This window comes from Sus scrofa, chromosome 14, assembly GCF_054392235.1.
Source record: "Sus scrofa isolate SSC_HxYL_T2T_F1_AM1 chromosome 14, Sscrofa_HxYL_maternal_Yorkshire_Landrace_v2.0, whole genome shotgun sequence".
Lineage (NCBI taxonomy): Eukaryota > Metazoa > Chordata > Mammalia > Artiodactyla > Suidae > Sus > Sus scrofa.
Window position 1 is genome coordinate 40763718 of NC_139396.1, and position 19182 is coordinate 40782899.

The window sequence follows — 19182 nt, forward strand, 5'->3', positions numbered from 1 at the left end:
TTAAGAACCCAACATGGTGTCCATCAGGATGTGGGTTTGATCCAGGGCCTCGCTCAGTGGGTTAAGGACCCAGCATTGCCATAAGCTGTAGTGTAAGTCGCAGATGAGGCTCAGATCCTGTGTTGCTGTGGCTGTGGCATAGGCCAGCCGCTGCAGCGCCAATTCCATCCCTAGCCTGGCGACTTCCATATGCCTCAGGGGATCCCTAAAAAGAAGACAGATAGGGAGAGAAGAATTTGGCTGTAATGTTCTCCAGTGCTTACCTCTTCCAGATAGGAAGACACTGTGAATGTGTGTTCAGCTACAACAAAATGGTGCCTGGGGTATAGTGGGTGCTTAATAAATGATTGTATGATGATCATTAGAAGATTTATAACACACAGCAATAATTCATGTCGCATGTATAACATGTGAACAAGTGCATATGCACTGATTTATTATTTGCATTTGACATGCTTCCAAAAAGATGAAAGCCTTCCATCTCCAACTGAGGGAGAGAAATCCAAAACTTTGCAGTTGGAAGAAATAAAACAAATTTATTCAAAAAATGTTGCACTGTTAGGTGCAAGACAATGGGCCCCAAATGGAGTTGTTTACACTAAGCCTTGCATCACAAAACAGAGACTTAATGTTTAGCTTATGTACAGTTTCATTTCTCCTGGAAACGGCACCTGGGACCAGTTCATCAGGAACCCCAACCTCCTGGTCAGCAGTAGTGAGGTCATCTGCCTGATAGACCCTGCTGTCCCCTAGAGCAAAGTGACCTTCCACAGCCTATCCACTCAGCTGATGTAACATCCTTGGCCACTCCCTTCTGCCTTTTGAAGCTTCCACTTAGAGAGCTCCTCAGAGCTCCTTTCTCTCTACTCATAGGACACTGCCCATTTCATTAATTTTTTATTCAAGCCAGTAAGGTCCTCAAATTTTACTCAGTTGAATTTTGGCCTTTAATAGCACATGAATTTGAAGAGGAGTGGAGAGTGAATTCTGTGCAGTTTGTTGAGCACTGTAAAATCCTTAGTGGATCAGATACGTTGACAAGGGGGCGGGGGGACAGTTTCATGTACCATGTCACGGGGTCTGTAATGGGGTGAGGGTGTCTGGGAGAAGGGATGGTGTTTTGTGTGCAGCTCTGGCCTGAATTCTGATTCTACACAGCAATGAGCAAACCTGGAGGCAATTTGCTGGCAGCAGCCCCCACCCTTGCACACAGCCTGAGACAACTTGCTGAGTGACGGTTCCCTGTGGAGAAAATCGCCACTAAGTTAGCATCAGTGATGGATGGATGGGCCTCAGGATTAAAATGACACAAGTCGGATTAACATAAGATAGGATCAACTGACTCATGGATCAGGGATTCACAGACCAGTGTCCCTGGAAGGGGTGGGTAGAGCTTGGGGCTTACACAGCAGCCCCGTGGGAGAGAGGAGCAGAGAAGCGCATATAAGGGCAAACAAATGGCCTTTTGTCAAGATAAAGTGGCCCCACTGAGTTCACATTGGGACTCAGCAGGTTAAGAACCATGAGGATACGGGTTTGATCCCTGACCTCACTCAGTGGGTCCAGGATCTGGCGTTGCCGTGAGCTGTGGTGTAGGTGGCAGACATGGCTTGGATCCTGTATTGCTATGGCCATGGTGTAGGCTGGAAGCTGTAGCTCCAATTGGACCCCTGGCCTGGGAACTTCCATATGCCACAGGTGTGGCCCTAAAAAGCAAAAAAAAAAAAAGGGCCCTTAGGAGAGCAGTTCTTCAAGAGTCTGGTGGGCCACCTGCTTTTATGCAAATGTGAACCCTTGAGCCACATCAGATCAGAGGCGAAATGCCACCCCCCCACCACTCCCCCCTACATAGAGCATGTGTGTGCACAGTCCACGAGGATCAGAGGAAGGCTGTGGACATGGATGTGGGAGAAAAGCCAGGCGGTCTGAAGCCTCCTACCGCAGAGTCTCCACACCCTCCACACTGCCCCTTCCCTCCCATAAGGGCTGCTTCCTGTGCTAGTGGACCATCCTGCTGTCCCTTCCACCTCCACTCCTTCCAGCTCTGATTCCCCCGGAAAGGCATACGAGGCAGATGATCCCTATAGCCAGTCCCTACACGCCAACTCAGGTCCAAGCTCATGTTTGGCAGCAACAAAATCCATCAGATCCTTGAGTGAACAAAAATGACATTTATATAAATTTACATAACATCCACATCAAAGACTGGCCAAGTTCCCCTTTTAAAGACCATTCTTATTTTAATATTGATGTCCCTTTTCACCATTCCTGGGTTCCAGCATCCAGGGAGACCTAGGAGATGCTACAGGCTTGGTTCCAGGCACCACAGTAAAGCTAACATCACAATAGAGTGAATCGCATGAATTTTGTTGATTTCCCAGCACATAAAAGTGTGCAAAACACTATATAAAAGAAACAACATTCACACTTTAATTTAAAAAGACTTTCTTGCTGAGAAATGCTAGCCATCAACTGAGACTTCGGTAAGTTGTTTGGTAATGTCACAGATCAATGATCATAGATATGTGATATCATATCACAATAATCATGGAAACATTTCAAATACTGAGGGGAATGCCAACACATCACACAGAGATGCAAAGTGAGCAAGTTCTGTTGGACAAAAGGTGTTAATAGACTTGCTGGAGGCAGGGTTGCCCCAAACCTTCCATTTGTAACCCATGGGGCATCTGCAAAGTGCAATAAAACAAGGTGTGCCTATAGCAACTTTTTCTAAAGCCCTGGTTTAGTGGAACATTTGTGTCCCTCCACCTCTGCCTGGACCCCACCATCCCCACTGCCCTGCTTCCCAGACCATCCCCAGATCAGTATTCAGCCCTCATCACTCCTCCAATTCTCTCCCTGCTTTTCTAGAGGGGAAAAAATGAAGCAGAATGAGTGAGCAAATAGACATAATTACCAGTTGCTAAAAACACTAACTTGTCTTCTACTTCCTCTTCCAAGAGGAAGAGGAAGTGTCAGGCTTCAAAGAGTAGAGAAAGTGTCAGGCTGTCTGAGCTAAAATAATCAGAATTGCCATTCAATAGACTCCACGTTGGTGTATGAAATTATCCTAAAATCCATTTTAATGAGAGGAGCTGTCAGTCTCTAAAACATTCTATGTCCAAATTTAATTGCCTGCTGAGTTTACTTTTTAAGCAAATGGCACAAACAATTCCCCTACCCCACCCTTATGAATTAATAAAGATGCTTTTTCATCTAAAAGTCCCACAAGACAAGGTACGTATTAAGTGTGTGCGAGGTGATGCTTGCAAACCTAAGAAAAAACCCAAAGTCTTGTAAAAACTGAAAAGAGAGAAGACTGCCTGAAGCAGCAGGTGCCAGAAACCCTTGGCGTTCAAAGAGGTGAGTTGATAGTCATTTTGATCTTGGATGGAACCAGGTGGTCCTGGTAATTCAATATGCAGGCAGCTGCCAGTACTAATGATTTTCACCAGAAACACAATGCTTTTCAAGGCTATTTTCAACTAAAACAGCAATAGTTACTTGTCATGAAGTTACTAATAGACAAGTGGCAAGAGAAATATATTAACAAACAGAGTTTAGAGAACATTTGATCAAATTCCTTCCTTTGTTGCATTCTCGTGGAAACAAAATCAATACACCAAGCAAAGAGAGACAAATGGACCACGAGCAGTGATTACGGGACATACTGTTCGGACTCACATTTTATTCATCCATAGATTTATTAGTGGGATTTGAAATACCATCCACTCCCCTTCAGGAAGTGGTTTAATTATGAGGTCAGAGCACAGGAAATACCTCCAAGTGCTTAGTTTTCTCTCCAGTACAATCCTGCTGTCCTGTGGAAACAGACACAAGCCCCTACCCTTGGATCATGAATTTCTTTTCACTTGTTGCAGGCTTATCATCAGATATTTCAGGAAAGTAGAAGAGTTCTAGAAAGTTACAAGAAGATAAATACCAGATACTAAGACATCATTCCTAAAAAACATTGTAGCTTGGAATTTAGCAGAGGTTGTGACTTAACATTTGTTAAAAAAAAAAAAAATGTATGGTCACCAGAGTTCAGAATCCCACCAAGGCTATGACTGTGTTGAGTTAGTCTCTGTAACCAGGCTATCGTCAACATAAAAAGGCTTTTTAGTATGCATCTAAGGCTGATTGCACGGAGTGCTTTGAAGTATGATGCTATCCCTAGTAGATCAATTTCAAACAGTGTGGAGTAGAAAACCCATCCCAGTAGACGTCCAAAACAGCAATATTTGGAGTTTGAAATATATGAGATCCCAGGCAAGTAGTCAAGTATGTACATCATGTGCAGTTTATGTGGAGAAAAAAATCATAATGAAAATAGAGCGAGATGAGTGCATCACAGGGCTTATCTGTTTTAGTTCTTTTTGTATGATAGATGCACTTATTACCATAAGGCACGATAAATACATCCATCACCCAAGCAGCAGAGACTTTACACACTGAGTGCTGCTCGTGCTATAAAATAAAATAAAGCTATTAATTTTTTTGCCTCAGCCAATGAGCCAAAACCATGAAAATGTACCGCCATTATAAACCCTCGGTAATATCACTCCTCCAATGTTTACTAAAATATGTGAGGATGGCAAGTCCCAACATGTGAACTCTTGAATTTCTCTACACAGCAGTTGGCATCAGTTGATACCCTTCACGGAGTTTTTGCTTTTTTGTTTTTTTCCTATACCATAAATTCTAACATGAGAAATGTAACTCCAGTAGAAAAAGCAGCCTGAGGCCAGTACTGCTGTGGATAATGTGTTCAAATCTGAGTCGTTTCAGTATCACTTGTTCATGTAAGATGGAGAACCAGGTACACTGATTCCCACAAGTCTGACCTAGCACAGTTTCCCAGGACCTCATGGAATCCAGGTGTTCTGCATCACAATGGCTCCATCTCCTCACAGCCTTTCATTCATCACTGCCCCCTGGAAGTCTACTCAAGTTTATGGCTCTTTTACCAAGACTGTTATAATACTTGGTACAAATTATTATTTTTTTCCTTTTACTCTGTATAATTACTTCCTTTAGGAGTACAGGCTAGCCTTTTGTCCATTTGATACTCATGCTCAAATGAGGCAATAAATAGTTCTGAGTTGAAGGACTTTGAAGAGTGTTTGAATTTTCAGTGTGAATAAGGCTAAAAATAGCAGCAGCACTTGAAATATAGAAAAATACAGATGGATGCTCACACAGCTATGGTTAGGGCCCATTTTAAGAAGGTAAGCTTAGAGTATACTCAGGTATAGGTTTATATCATTTTGGTGAAAAATTTATTTCAGGACTTAAAGTTCAACAACATTGGAGTTCCCATTGTAGTGCAATGGATGGGTGGCATCTCTGGAGCACTAGGACACAGGTTCAATCCCCTGCCAGCACAGTGTGTTAAGGATCCAGCATTGCTACAGCTGCAGCATAGATCACAATTACAGCTTGGGTCTGATCCAAAAAATAAAAATAAAATAAATTTTTAAAAAAATTCAAGTTCAACAACAGCAAAGCATTTATTGTTAGAGTTGGTCTGTTCTAGGCTCTCTAAAAGGAACTTAAAATATTACCACTGTTGGTCCTCAAACAACCATTTAAGGCAAATATTGTTATTGTCCTGTGTTCTAGATAAGGCAAATAAGAGCAAGTTGGTTTTTTTTTTTTTTTTTTTTTGAGAACAATAGATTGCTGTTATAAGTGACAGAAAATTGTAGTTATCACTCAGATTTTCCTATTTGGTGATTTCTATTGATTCATGGCTCCCTTAAAAAGAGGTAACCAAAGTAAAGGAATAGAAACTAACATTCAAAATATCTGTAAAGATAAGTCTTGGCAATATTTTTTGGATTTGTCACCTCAAGCAAGGGACATAAAAGAAACAATAAACAAACGTGACCTAATTAAACTTAAAAGGTTTTGCACAGCAAAGGAAATCATTAGCAAAATGAAAAAAACCTACTGAGTGGGAGAAGATATTAGCCAATGATATGGCTGATAAGGGGTTAATATCCAACATATAAAAAGAGGTCATACAACTCAATATCAACAACAACAACAAAAAGCAAGTGACCTAATTAAAAATGTACAGAAGACATCAACAGATGTTCCTGAAAACACATATGGCCAACAGGTACATGAAAAGATGCTCAATGTCGCAAAGAATTGAAGAAGTGCTAATCAATACCACAATGAGCTATCACCTCATATATGTTGAAATGGTTATCATCCAAAGGACAGCAAATAAATGTTGACAACACTGCGGAGAGAAGGAAACTCTAGTACACTGTTGGTGGAAATATAAATTGGTGAAGCCACTAATACGGACAACAGTACAGAGGTCCCTCAAAAACCTAAACATAGAACTACCACATGATCCAGCAATTCCATTCCTAGATATACATCTGAAGAAAACAAAAATACTAATTAGAAAAGATCCATGCAGCCAAATCAATGTTCATAGTAGCACTATTTACAATACCCAAGATATGGAAACAAACTAAGTGGCCATTAATAGACAAATGGATAAAGAAGGTCACACATACACACACACACACCCCAAAGAGGATTATTTCTCAGCCATAAAAAAGAATGAAATATTTGCCATTTGCAGCAACCCGGATGGATCTAGAGGTTATTGCTCTTAGTGAAATAAGACAAATACTATGTTTCCACTTATATGTAGAATCTGAAAAATAAAAGAAATGAATGGATATTTTTTAAAAATCTGTAAAATACCAAAAGCATATTAACCACATCTCTTTGAAGCCTCTGAAAGAGAATTATGGTCCAGCTTGGGTGGAGGGCATTGTTGGCTGGACTTCCCTCCAGATACCACATGTTTGGGATGGAGAACAGGACAAGATAGCACGGGCAGCATGGCCCCTCCCAGATGCACCCACCAACTCCATCCACCCCAACCAGCTCTGAAGCATCAGGTTCAAACAGAAAGAAAACCATGGCCAATGGGACCACTGTTGCGGGGGCAGGGGGGGTGGTGATATCATTTAGAGGACTCTCAGAATTCAGGGGAAAAAAACCAAGAGGGTGGGATTTCTTAGAGAATAGATGGATATAAAGCCAAAAAAGTATGAATACAAATTCTTTTACTGCAACCTGCTCTGGTCACTATCACTGAAAACAAAGTACCCCAACCTACTGGTCAGAACCTCCATCTTCTAGTAATTCTCCAAAATGGCAAATAAAAAGACAAGGGTACCTGCCATACAACTGCAAGGCCTTTGGGAAACTATTAAATTATTCCCTTGGCCACATATATGTGAACCCACAAGAAGGTTATACTGCAGACATGAGGGGAGCGGCACTACTCAAAAGGAACAGCCACATTATCACCATGGCAAAACCACAAGGATCAGCAGTGGGGCCCAGTGTGCTGTTGGCATGGTCGTAAACAAACTTAAGGGCAAGATGCTGGCCAAGAAAATGAACATACATATCGAAAACATTACACACTCCAAGAGCCGACATAACTTCCTAAAATGTGTGTGGCGGGGGGAATACCCAGAAAAAGGAGGACACCAAAGAGAAAAGACACATTCCTGGGTTCAGCTAAAGCATCAACTCACTCAACCCAGAGAAACACATTCCATGAAAAACAGTAGAGAGGTGCTTCAGCTGCTGGGATCCAGGCCCTATAAATTCATGGCAAATTAGGTTTTAAAAAAATTAAAGAATTTTGGATTGTAAAATAATAACCCCCAAACTATATTGGCTTAAAAGAGCATCAGTCATTTTATTAGTATCTATTTATTAATAATCATTTTATTATTATTACCATAAAGGTCTCCATAGGTCAGGATTTTGGAGATGACTAGACTGGTGGTTCTGGCTTCTGATCCATTATGCAGGTGCAATCATCCTGAAGGAGGAGCTGGGACAGAGCAGGTGGGGCCAGAGCAGTGCGGACTAGCTGGGCACCTGTTTCTCTTCTAGTCTCAGACCTTCTTCATGTGGCCCCAGCTGGCAAACTAGCTTGCACTTCCTCCTAGAGAGGCAGCCTCAGGGCAGGCTATGGCTTCTGTGGCAGGTCAAATCTTCACGAGCAAATATTCCAGGAAGAAAGGTACAAGCCCCTTCACCTTTTGTGCCTTAGCCTCAGAAGTCATTCAGTGACAATGACTTGGTACACACCAGCAACCAGGTACAAGACAAGGGGATTTAGAGTCCCTCTACGCAGAGAGTAGTGAGGCTGTAAAAGAGCCCAGGGAATGGGAACTACTGGCTCCCACCTTGGAAAATACAATCGGCTGCAGGGCATTACAAATCAAATCACAGTGGCAGAGATATTTGCGTGGTGAATAAATGAACCATGAGACGCATTCCAACAATGTTTTCAATGACTCCCCTTCTCCCTCTTACTTTCCTCTTTTCTTCTATCATATTATATATAGTTAGTGCTATTCAGGGCATAGCCGATAACAGATTTCCTGACTCACCTTTTATCTAGCATCTGTGGCTTCCCTTCTTCCTCCAACAATCTAAGTCCCTGGAGTCCCACAAAACCTCAGGTTTTGTGCTTGTTCCCTCTACTCCCTACTCTATACTATGTCCTTGGAAATTTCATCTGCATTTTCCTTCCCATGGCTTTAAATATCATTTTACACAGCTGACACCAAAATCTATATTACTAGCTTTAACCTTTCTCCAAAGCCCAAGATACATATTTCAAACTCAATATTAAATATTTTAACTAAAGGTCCCAGCAATTTTTAGCATTCAATATACTCACCCCAATATGGTCCTTCTTCTGACTTTCCTTTTGTATCAAGGTCACCATTACTTCAATAATTCAGAAGTAGATACTCTAAAAAGTGATATAAAACATTAATTTGCTTGTAGGAGACATCTACACTACTATTTCTCTGGCTGCCAGAACAGGTAATTCCCTCTTTCCAACACCTGAAAAATTGTAATTTAATTTTCAATGGTTTGCCACTATTAGGTCTTTAGTAATATCCATCTTACATGCTGTAATCAATTTAGAAACACTCTAAAGCACTATATTCATTAGGAGACATTACTCTTCAAAATCCTTCAATGGCCTATCTTTTCCCCAGAGTGAAGGCTTTAGCAGAATTACTGCTCTACATTTGTCATTTATTTATCTTTTACTTCTCCCTTCATACCATCTATATTCAACACAGACAATAACTTTACATTCCCTGAAACTTATTCCAAATTCTCAAACCAATGTTCCTTTTCTTAAATCACTTCTTCCACATTTTATGCTACCCCCAACATCCCTACGGAAATCCAACGAATACTGCTACTTCCACTTCAGCTGCCACCTTCTCTGTGACTCTTTCCTTAAAATCATTAACTACAAGCAAAATTTTCAACTAACTTATTTTTCTTTCTTTACATGTGCGCATGTACTTAAGAAATATTATTTGAGAGCCTACTCTGTGTTGGCCATTATTCTAATAGTGGGAATAAGCCAAGAATAGAAATCAAAGTTTTGCTTTCTTGGAGCTTACATTCCAGTTTGGGATGAACAGAAGAAAGAGACCACAGACATAGTACTGAATCTAAGGCGGCTATGGCTGGTGAAAAGCCTTGACTCTGGGACGCAAAGGTGACCCAATCCCAGGACAGAGCCTGGGTGGAGTGGTGGTGATCATCCAAGGCGCTTACTCAAGCAATGCTCAGGAGCTTCCCCGAACTCTGACAGAGGCCACTCCACCACAGCTCACATACTGACATATGCCAAGAGTCCATGTGGGCTCCTCTTGCCCTTCATGGGTGGTGCCATAACAGGGCAGGGGCAGCAGAGGCTGGGTGCACGATTGGCTGAAATTCTCATTACAGAGTTCCCAGAAGAAGAGAGAAAGAAGAGGAGCAAAAATGTATTTGAAGAAATTATGGCTGGAAACATTCCAAACCTGAAGAAAGAAATACATATCCAGGTACAGGAAGCACAAAGAATCCCAAATAAGATGAACCCAAACACACCTACACTGACACATATCATAATTAAAATTGGACAGATACATGATAAAGAATGAAATTAGAACATGTCCCCACACCCTTTACAAAAATAAACTCAAAATGGATTAAAGAACTAAATGGAAGACCTGAAACCATAAAACTCCAAGGAGAGAACACAGGCAGAGCTCTTTGACCTAAATTGTAGCAGTATTTTTTTTTTTTTTGGATCAGTTTCCTAAGGCAACAGAAATAAAAGCAAATATAAACAAATGGGATTTAATTAAATTTTATAGCTTTTGCACAGAAAAGGAAAGCATTGACAAAGTCAAAAGACAACCTGTTGAATGGGAGAGAATATTTACAAGTGATATGAGAGTCAAGGGGTTAATATCCAAAATATGTAAGTAGCTCATACAATTAATATAAAAAAAAAATCAATCAAAATATGTGCAGAAGACCTCAGTAGAGGTCTTATTCTTATTTCCAAAGAAGACATACATTTGGCCAGCAAGAACCTGAAAAGATATTCAACATCACTAGTTATTAGAGGAATGCAAATCAAAGCAATAATAGATATCATTCACACCTGTCAGAATGGCCATCCTCAAAAAGATAAGAAGTAACAAATGATGAAGAGACTGTGGAGAAGAGAGAACCCATGTACACTGCTGGTGGGAATGTAATTTGGTGCAGTCACTGTGGAAACCAGTCCGGTGGTTCCTCAAAAAACTACAAATAGAACTACCACATGAACCAGAAGTTAATTCCACTCCTTAACATATATCCAAAAAAAAACAAAAACAGCAACTTTAAAAGATACATGTATTCTAGTGTTCATAGCATCATTATTTACAATTGCCTAGATATGGAAGCAACCTAAGTGTTCATCAACTGATGAATGGATAAAGAAAATGTGGTATATATTTACAATGGAATACTATTCAGTCATAAAAAAGAATGAAATGCCATTTGCAGAAACATGGATGGACCTAGAAATTATGCTTAGTAAAATAAGTCAGAGAAAGACAAACACTCTATGTTATCACTTATATGGTAGAATCTAAAAAATAAAGCAAATGAAAGTGTATAGTAACATAGAAACAGATTCACAGGTATAAAAAAAAAAACTAGTATTTACTAGTTGGGGAGAAGGAAGTGGGGGCAAGATAGGGGTAAAGGTGTAAGAGATACTGACTACTATGAATAAGATAGAAAGCAGTATACACTGTACAGCACTGGGAATTATAGCCATTATCTTATAACAACTTTTAATATACTGTAAAAATTCTGAATCACAATGCTGTACAAGCGAAACTAATAATAAAAATTAACTATACTTCAATTTTAGAAAGATGATGTAAACAATTGGTACTTTGATAAGCATATAACTTCAGTTTTTTCTGAATACCATATTTCTACATCTTTAAAAGGAGAAGTTTAAATCAAATGATCCAAAATGTCCCTTCCAACTCTAAAACTGTAGAGTTGAACCAGCTTTAAAAAAAAATAGTTCTTGGAATGTGAAATCCAACAGTATTTGAAATGTAGTCTATGAATACTTTAATCACTTCCATATCAAGACCAGAAGTGTTGGACCAGGAGTTCCGGGATAACCTTGAATTAAGATGAATACCTTTCAAGTCATCAGTAGAGAATCATTATAAACCATTGTTTCAGAATCTCAGAAAAGAGTCTTTTTTACAGCGTTTTAGCTTGTCATTGTTCAGGCCCTGAATCTGAAATGGACCCATCAACCTCATCTTTCAACACATCAAAGTCCAGGCCTGTTTTTTTAAACTCATTTCTTGTCCAAACCATTACAATCCTATGCACAATCCCAGGCTTGAAATCCTGACATTCCAGTTTGGGATGAACAGAAGAAAGAGACCACAGACATAGCACTGAATCTAAGGCGGCTATGGCTGGTGAAAAGCCTTGACTCTGGGACGCAAAGGTGACCCAATCCCAGGACAGAGCCTGGGTGGAGTGGTGGTGATCATCTTTTTAAACCCTCTCATAAAGACACGTTGCATCCCTCTTCCCAGCTTTTCCATCCGCCTGCTAATGGTGCTGTATTCCCGGGATGGCGGACTTCATCCTGACCTTGGCGACCTCTCCATTTCTAATTTCATCAGCCAACAAAGTGGAACGTTTCTAAGAGGCTGATCAAATCCAATCAATGTTAGTAAAAGCTGAAATGTCCATGTCATTTATTTCATTGGTCTGAAGAAAGGAAAAAGCCAAGAACTGAGTCCCCCCTCCCTCTGCACATCAGCCTTTCCCCAAACCCAGAACCCTCTTCATACACGACACAGGGGGGCACTGGGATAGTCACGTCTGCCACATATTTATCCCACCTGTGTGGAAAAATGTGGCTGATTAGGCAAGCCCCGTCCACAAGAGAAAATACAATTGGTCATTTATGCCTCAGCCCATTCACCTTGCTATCAGGTATAGGACCAAATAGGGCTTTAAGTGACCATAAGCTACTCAGCTTTGACTCAGCTGTGTGCGGTGGGATTTCTCAGTGCCAATCATGTGTACATTTCTTGTTTCTCTCAGGCCCCACCCAGCAATGCTCCCCATGGCAGGCATCACTCAGCTCCTCATCTGAACCCCTGCCCTGTTGCTCTTTCAATCTCGTCAACTGCACCTGTCTCTCCATGGGATTTTGTCAAGTCCTAGAGCGCGTTCTAAGCAGCCAAGGCACTGCTTCTTGTCCTCCAAGCTCACATCTTCATCTGTAGCTCTGTGGCATTTTGAGACCGCTCTCAGAAGGAGCCCCAAAATCAAAAGAGGGGGTTCCTATTGTGACTCCACAGGTTAAGGACCCACGTTGTCTCTGTGAGGATGTGGGTTTGCTCCCTGGCCTTGCTCAGTGGGTTAAGGACCCAGCATTGCTGTGAGCTGTCATGTAGGTCACAGATGTGGCTCAGACCCTGTGTTACTGTGGCTGTGTTATAGGCCAGCAGCTGCAGCTCCGATTCGACCCCTAGCCTGGGAACTTCCACATGCCACAGGTACAGCTGTAATAAGAAAAATATCTATCTATCAAATGAGACCATGTGAGTGAGAAAATTCTTCAGTCAGCATTCAAGATCCTTCAATGCCTCATACAAGACTCCCAACTTCCCTAACCCCGAACTTGTCCAGGACTTATCCTGCCTCTTATGAGACCAACATCTGAAAAGGGCAAAGGGAAGGAAGGAGTCGGCCATTTGCCTGTCACACATGCAAAAGCACAGGACACCTGACCCTTTGCCTGTGTTCTCCACTTTCTATCATGACAGACATCGTCACGAGTACTGACCCTCCACGTTCTCAGCCTCACTCTCCCTGTACCTACTTACCACATGACTTCAGTGTGTGTGACAGCTTCTCCCCGAGCAGGTTGGAATGTGAATGGTGAACAGAGACCAAGAAGCCCCAGGTCCTTCACAGACCTGTGTCTAGAAAACTCAGGCATCATAAATTCTACTCATTAGAAAGTTCCTGGTTAATCCAGTGCAGGAAGAAAGATTTTCACGTAAACCCTTGTTTAACAAAAGGAAACAGATGAGGCCAAGGACACTGTCATTTGCCAGGTACATATCCCATTGTGTGTGGGAAACTGAGACAATTTTGATCACATTATCACATCGAATCTTCAGACAATGCTGTGAAGTAGGGATCTTTCATCCCTACTGTGCACATGAGGAAAACAGAGTTTAGAGAGACTAAGAAATGTGCCCAGGTTCACATTACTCATAAGGAGCAAAGATGAGGAATTAAATTCAGGGAGCTCAATGGTAAATTTGTACTTCAAAGCAGTATTTAGCAAATAATGGGAGGCATTTATTAATAGTTCATAAGTACCCAAGGAGAACTTTTCTGACTTCATTTTCCTGCCTCAGTCTATCTGCCTGCAGACTTGGTGCACAATCCTTAATAAGTCCCTGTCTCGAGGAGCTAAGATTAACAAAACCTGGCCTCCTTCAGACAAGAAAGAAGCTGTCTAAATATAGTATATCACCCAGATAACAAGAGTAATTAGTGGAGTTCCCTCACAGTGCAGCAGGTTAAGGATCTGGCATTGTCACTGCAGCTGCACAGATCTTTTTTGTGGTGCAGGTTCAATCCCTGGCCCAGGAAGTTTCCAAGCTCTGTCAAAAAAAAAAAAAGGAAAAAAAAGGGGGTGTTTCTCTCCTCATGGAGTTTGGGGTCCAGCACAGTGGCCCATGGAATCATTCTGTTTCCCCCATGCAGAAGCTCCTTGAAAAAGACAAAAAGCTATTTGGGCTTTGTTACATAGTTGTGATTGATTCAACAATTGGCCAATGATGACTGATTCAACCTCCAGGCCTCTCCCCTCCCTGGAGGCTGGGGTGGGACAAAAATTCCAACTTTCTAATCACGTGGTTGGTTCTTCTGGCCACCAGCCCCCATCCTTGTTGGCAGGGTTGGGGAGTCGTGTCCAAAATTCATTACTTTAGCTTTAAAAGGGACACCTTCTTTGCTCTCAACACATCACTTAGAAAATTACAAGAGTTTTGGGAGTTTTTTCCATAAATGGGAGGATTTTCCTTCACTACTGTCCAAATTCCTTCCTACGCAGTGCTAGAGATTTGTGGCAGAACATTTTTAACTATGACCAACACATTAACCACCAACCTATGAACTAGACCCCATTTTTTTCTGTTTGTCAAGCATAGGAAACCCTGTGTGATCCATAGGTGACAGATGCAGGAGAGGCATCAGTGCCACAAAGGGAGGTGTCATGGAGTCTGGGCCAACTGCCATGAGACTTCCTGTGCCCTCAGAAATGGCTTGCATTCTTCGCTGATTGTACCACTTGCACCCAACAGTGTGCATCCACTACACTGCCTGAATGTGTGATGCAGTGCATTGGACATTACCCAGATGAGGATGGACAGCTCCAGTTTCATACTCCTTTGATGTCCCATGGTCAGCTGATCAGGCTCTTAGTGCTCAGCAGGAGGTCAGGGATGCTTTGTAAATATCAAGCAGTACTTCTTTGCTGTGGAAGGCATGGACTAGCAGCAGAATCATGGCAACTACATGGTGACTTATAACACAGCATCTTCATCCATTATGAGTAGCTCTAGTGCAGCCAGTTCTGCCGAGTTATGTGGTCTGGATGGCTGGACAGCTTTCACCACAACCCGGACTGCTGACAGAGCCCCCTTTTGCTCCGAGTCACACTCAGAACTGGTGGTTTTGAGTTACTCAATGAAAGGGTGAGCATATTATTCTCAACTACAGCATATGCTTCCTTCAGGTTCCAAATAAGCTCACCAAATATTATGCCTCTTTCTTAGTGGTAGGAAGGGCAAGGTCCAACAACATGTCCGTTCAAAGTAATGTCCAGGAATGTGTGCCAAAGACCACTAGACACCTTCAGATATCACTGCTCCAGCTGGATCCCACATCCTCATAGGGTTCGTCTCATACACTCTGGCATGCAAGGATCTTACTAAGGTACCACGATACTTTTTACTTCTTTCTCATCAAATCCAATTGGTCTAATGTTATAAATATAGCAAAGTAACATGAATCTGCAGAGTTTTAAGATGACCAAGCTTCCTGAGAACTATATTGTGATGAAATCTTGGGACAAGACAGGACAATGTACTGCTATCTATCATATGTAAGCACAAACTACTTTAGACCCTCTAAATTATAAGAACTGAGAAAAACTATCTAGCCAATGAGCTGCTACATAAAAAGTAAGAGAGTCTATACTGATTCATCACATTCAAGAGCCTCCATTTGTCACAGTAGTTGTGACTGGACTGATAACGGGCTACATTTACAGGCAGCCCTCGTCATCTGCTGCAATCCATTTGGTTTTTGCAAAGACCAACAGATAACCTGAGTGGGGACAGTTCCATCTGAGGAACTGTGTAAAATGTACTTTGGCACAGCCCACCACAATCAGGAAGGGGACAGATCTTGTCCCCAGGACCCCTCTGGGTCCAGGTTGTACAGAGGGTGTTACCTGCTCGTACATCCAGATACATGCATTCATCAGAACAGATGCCATGCATCCAGAGGGAGAGATCACAGACAGCAGAGGTGAAAAAGAATAGGCTGGGTCCATGGTACATCCAAGGTGAGACAGATCCCTCCAACTAGGGGCCACAGCAGTAGCTGGAGCACAAAGTTTGCTCAAGAAGATATTGGAGTGGAGTTTCTGCCATGACACAACAGGATCAGCAGCGTCTCTGCAGCACCAGGATGGAGGTTCGATCCCTCACTCTGCATAGTGGATTAAAGGATCTGGCAGTGAAGCAGCTATGGCAGAGGTCACAACTGTAGCTTGGATCCGATCCCTGGCCGAGTATATACTGTGGGGAAGCCAAAAAAGGGGTGGACTAGGTGTTTGGGATTGGCGTATGCACACTATTGCATATAGAATGATTGCACAGGGAACTCTACCTAATATTCTGTGATAATCTAGATGGGAAAAGAATTGGAAAGAGAATGGATGTGTGTACATGTATCACTGAATCACTTTGTTGCTGAGCAGAAATTATCACAACATTGTAAATCAACTGTACGTCAATAAAACTTTTAAAAATGAAAAAAAGAAGAAGGTGTGGGAGAGAGCCTACAAAAATGTCATGACCAGTGGGCCAGTTGGCAGAGTATTGCGATATGTAAGCATGACTCCATCAAGGTCTGAACTAAGGTGGTAGTGGCAGATATGAGGGAAAGGGGACCAATTTGGTAGACAGGTATGAAGAAGCATCAGAGGCAGAACAAAAAGGGACTCATTTATTATTTCCTACATACTTGCCCCCCCCACTTCAATGTGCCCCATGAGAAAATAATTCCTTGGAAAATCCAAAGTTGAGAAATAAATGGTTTATACATAAATGGTCTTCCTAACCATGTGCTTTCCATCCTAACACACAAATTCCTTACCTGCATGACATCTATGCTATGGACCCGCAGCTACCAGAGGAAAGTCTATGCCCCAGGGACTAGGCCTGGACCAATTTAATTTGGAAAATTCTTTTTTTTTTTTTTCTTTTAGGGCCACACCTGTAGCATGTGGAAATTCCCAAGCTAGGGATCCAATCTTAGCTGCAGTTACCAGCCTACACCACAGCAACACTGGATCAGAGCCTCATCTGGAAACTACACCACAGCTCATGGCAACACCAGATCCTTAACCCACTGAACGAGGCCAGGGATCAAACTCACATCTTCACAGATAATATTCTGGTTCTTAACCTGCTGAGCCACAGCACAAACTCCCTAATTTGGACAATTCTGATATTGTTCTTTTTGCTATGCTCTAAGAAAATGTTATTAAAATAGAACTCAATGAGTAAGGAGGACTTTAAATATAAAAGGAAATCTAACTTTCTGCAACTGAAATGAATGAAAGCGAGCACCATGTGGACACCTAGCTCATAAAAACATCCCAGACCCAGGCAGTGTTTGGGTCTAGGACTCTTTAAAATCTTCCCCATCTTTTGTTTGTTTGTTTGTTTGTTTTCCTGGTCTTTTTTAGGGCTAAACCCAAGGCATATGGAAGTTTCCAGGCTAGGAGTCAAATCGGAGCTGCAACTAACTGCCTATGTTACAGCCACAGCAACACAGGATTTGAGTCACGTCTGTGACTTATACCACAGCTCATGGCCACAATGAATCCTTAACCCACTGGGTGAGGCCAGGGATCGTACCTGCATCCTTATGGATAATAGGTTCGTTGCTGCTGTGCCACAATGGGAATTCTTTCCCCTCTTTTTAAAAATATCTACCTATACTTTATTTTCCAAGAATCATTTTGGTGAACAGAAAATCCATGCCTCAGATTTCTTTCAGAGGCCCCAGAAGGCTTCTCAAGTACACTCAAGCTGCATAATAGCAGTATAAATTAATGATGGATGAACACCTTCTTTTGTGCTAGAAAAAGTATGGAAGAAAATCTCAAAGTGTTAAAACTGGGTCATAAACAACACTGAAAAAAGAAACTTTAGGTGTGCAGTTGCGAAAATTAGAAGTTGTTTTTTGTGTATAGGAGGAAAGAATGGAGCCAGGGGAGGCAGGAGTTAGTTTTAACGATGTTCCAGGAAAGTTTGCTTTACTCCCCTTTACTCCCTAGTCAACTGTGAACCTATTTCTTATAAGAGGGTTGGAAACCATCTTTCTGAATAATCTTGAAGTGTTCTTACCAATTTCCTTCAAATCCAACAAATTTAAATCACTAGATAGAGTAACAGAGACTCAAAAGGCCTAGACAATTCTCTGAGAAACTACAGAAATGATAAATAATCAGAATCTCATCTTTTACCTTAACTATGGGTGATTTAGAACAGTTTCATCAAGTTTTCTATATTAAAGCCAACCATCATTTTAACTTCTGAAGAAATATTGCTACAACACACTAATAATAGCATTTTTAATAAATCGCAGGATACAACTTGACCTTCTCCAAGAACTGAGATGACCAAGGGAGGGTTGCAGGCTAGGACACGGTTTCTGAGTCTATTTCATGTCAAGGGCCAATTATTTTAGTTATAAAAGGGCAGAAAGAAAGCAAAAATTGTCCTATGTCCATGTTTCTCTTCTACTAGCTTTCCTAATGTTCACTAAGGAAGAGACCAATACTGATTAGGTAAGACAACATGAATACTGATTATTTACATTTACAATAATCCCAATACACATTCAACATCCTCTTAATATTCTATCAAGTGTTCATCATGGAGATACAAAATTCTGTTATAAAATATTTGTAATCAAGACAAACAATGTAACTGATGAAATTGCAAAAGGACAAAATGAATGGCTTCCAATGTAAAATACAAGGATGTTGTGTCATCAGTGACAAGCCAGTCCTGCATAAGCCAGTTACTCCCTGGTACTACGTCATTAGCTGGGCTGCTGATATTTCATACATAGGCCATTCAGCTAGGTTTTCCTTAGATAACTCAGTCTTAGGCCATTAGAACATAATTCACTCAAGAATGCCTTTTGTAAAAAGGTAAACAAGATTTCTTTGTTGAACTCAACAGTAATTTTCAATATGAAGCTAAATGAATTTAAGAAAATGTGCCATTGTCAAAATGAAAAGATAAAAGTGAAAGTCTTTCCACCCACTCAGCATTTCAGCTGAGGGCTCCAAAATTCAGGAAAATGAGTATCTGCACCTTATAAAGAGAGCTACCAGACCTATAGCTATAAGACTTAGAAAATATAACAAAGCCATAGCTTTGAGTTCCC

At 41.3% G+C, this 19182-nt stretch overlaps 1 protein-coding gene across 3 annotated transcripts in view; it reads right to left on the reverse strand.

The window, feature by feature from the left end:
• The window catches only part of LOC110256746 (uncharacterized), a 437041-nt gene that overhangs the window by 270873 nt on the left and 146986 nt on the right, over positions 1 to 19182 (reverse strand). For all 3 annotated transcript variants that reach the window (XM_084994807.1, XM_084994805.1, XM_084994806.1), the window contains exon 2: positions 8747 to 8821. The gene's annotated coding sequence lies outside the window, so the exon portion shown is untranslated. The remainder of the gene's footprint in view (positions 1 to 8746; positions 8822 to 19182) is intronic.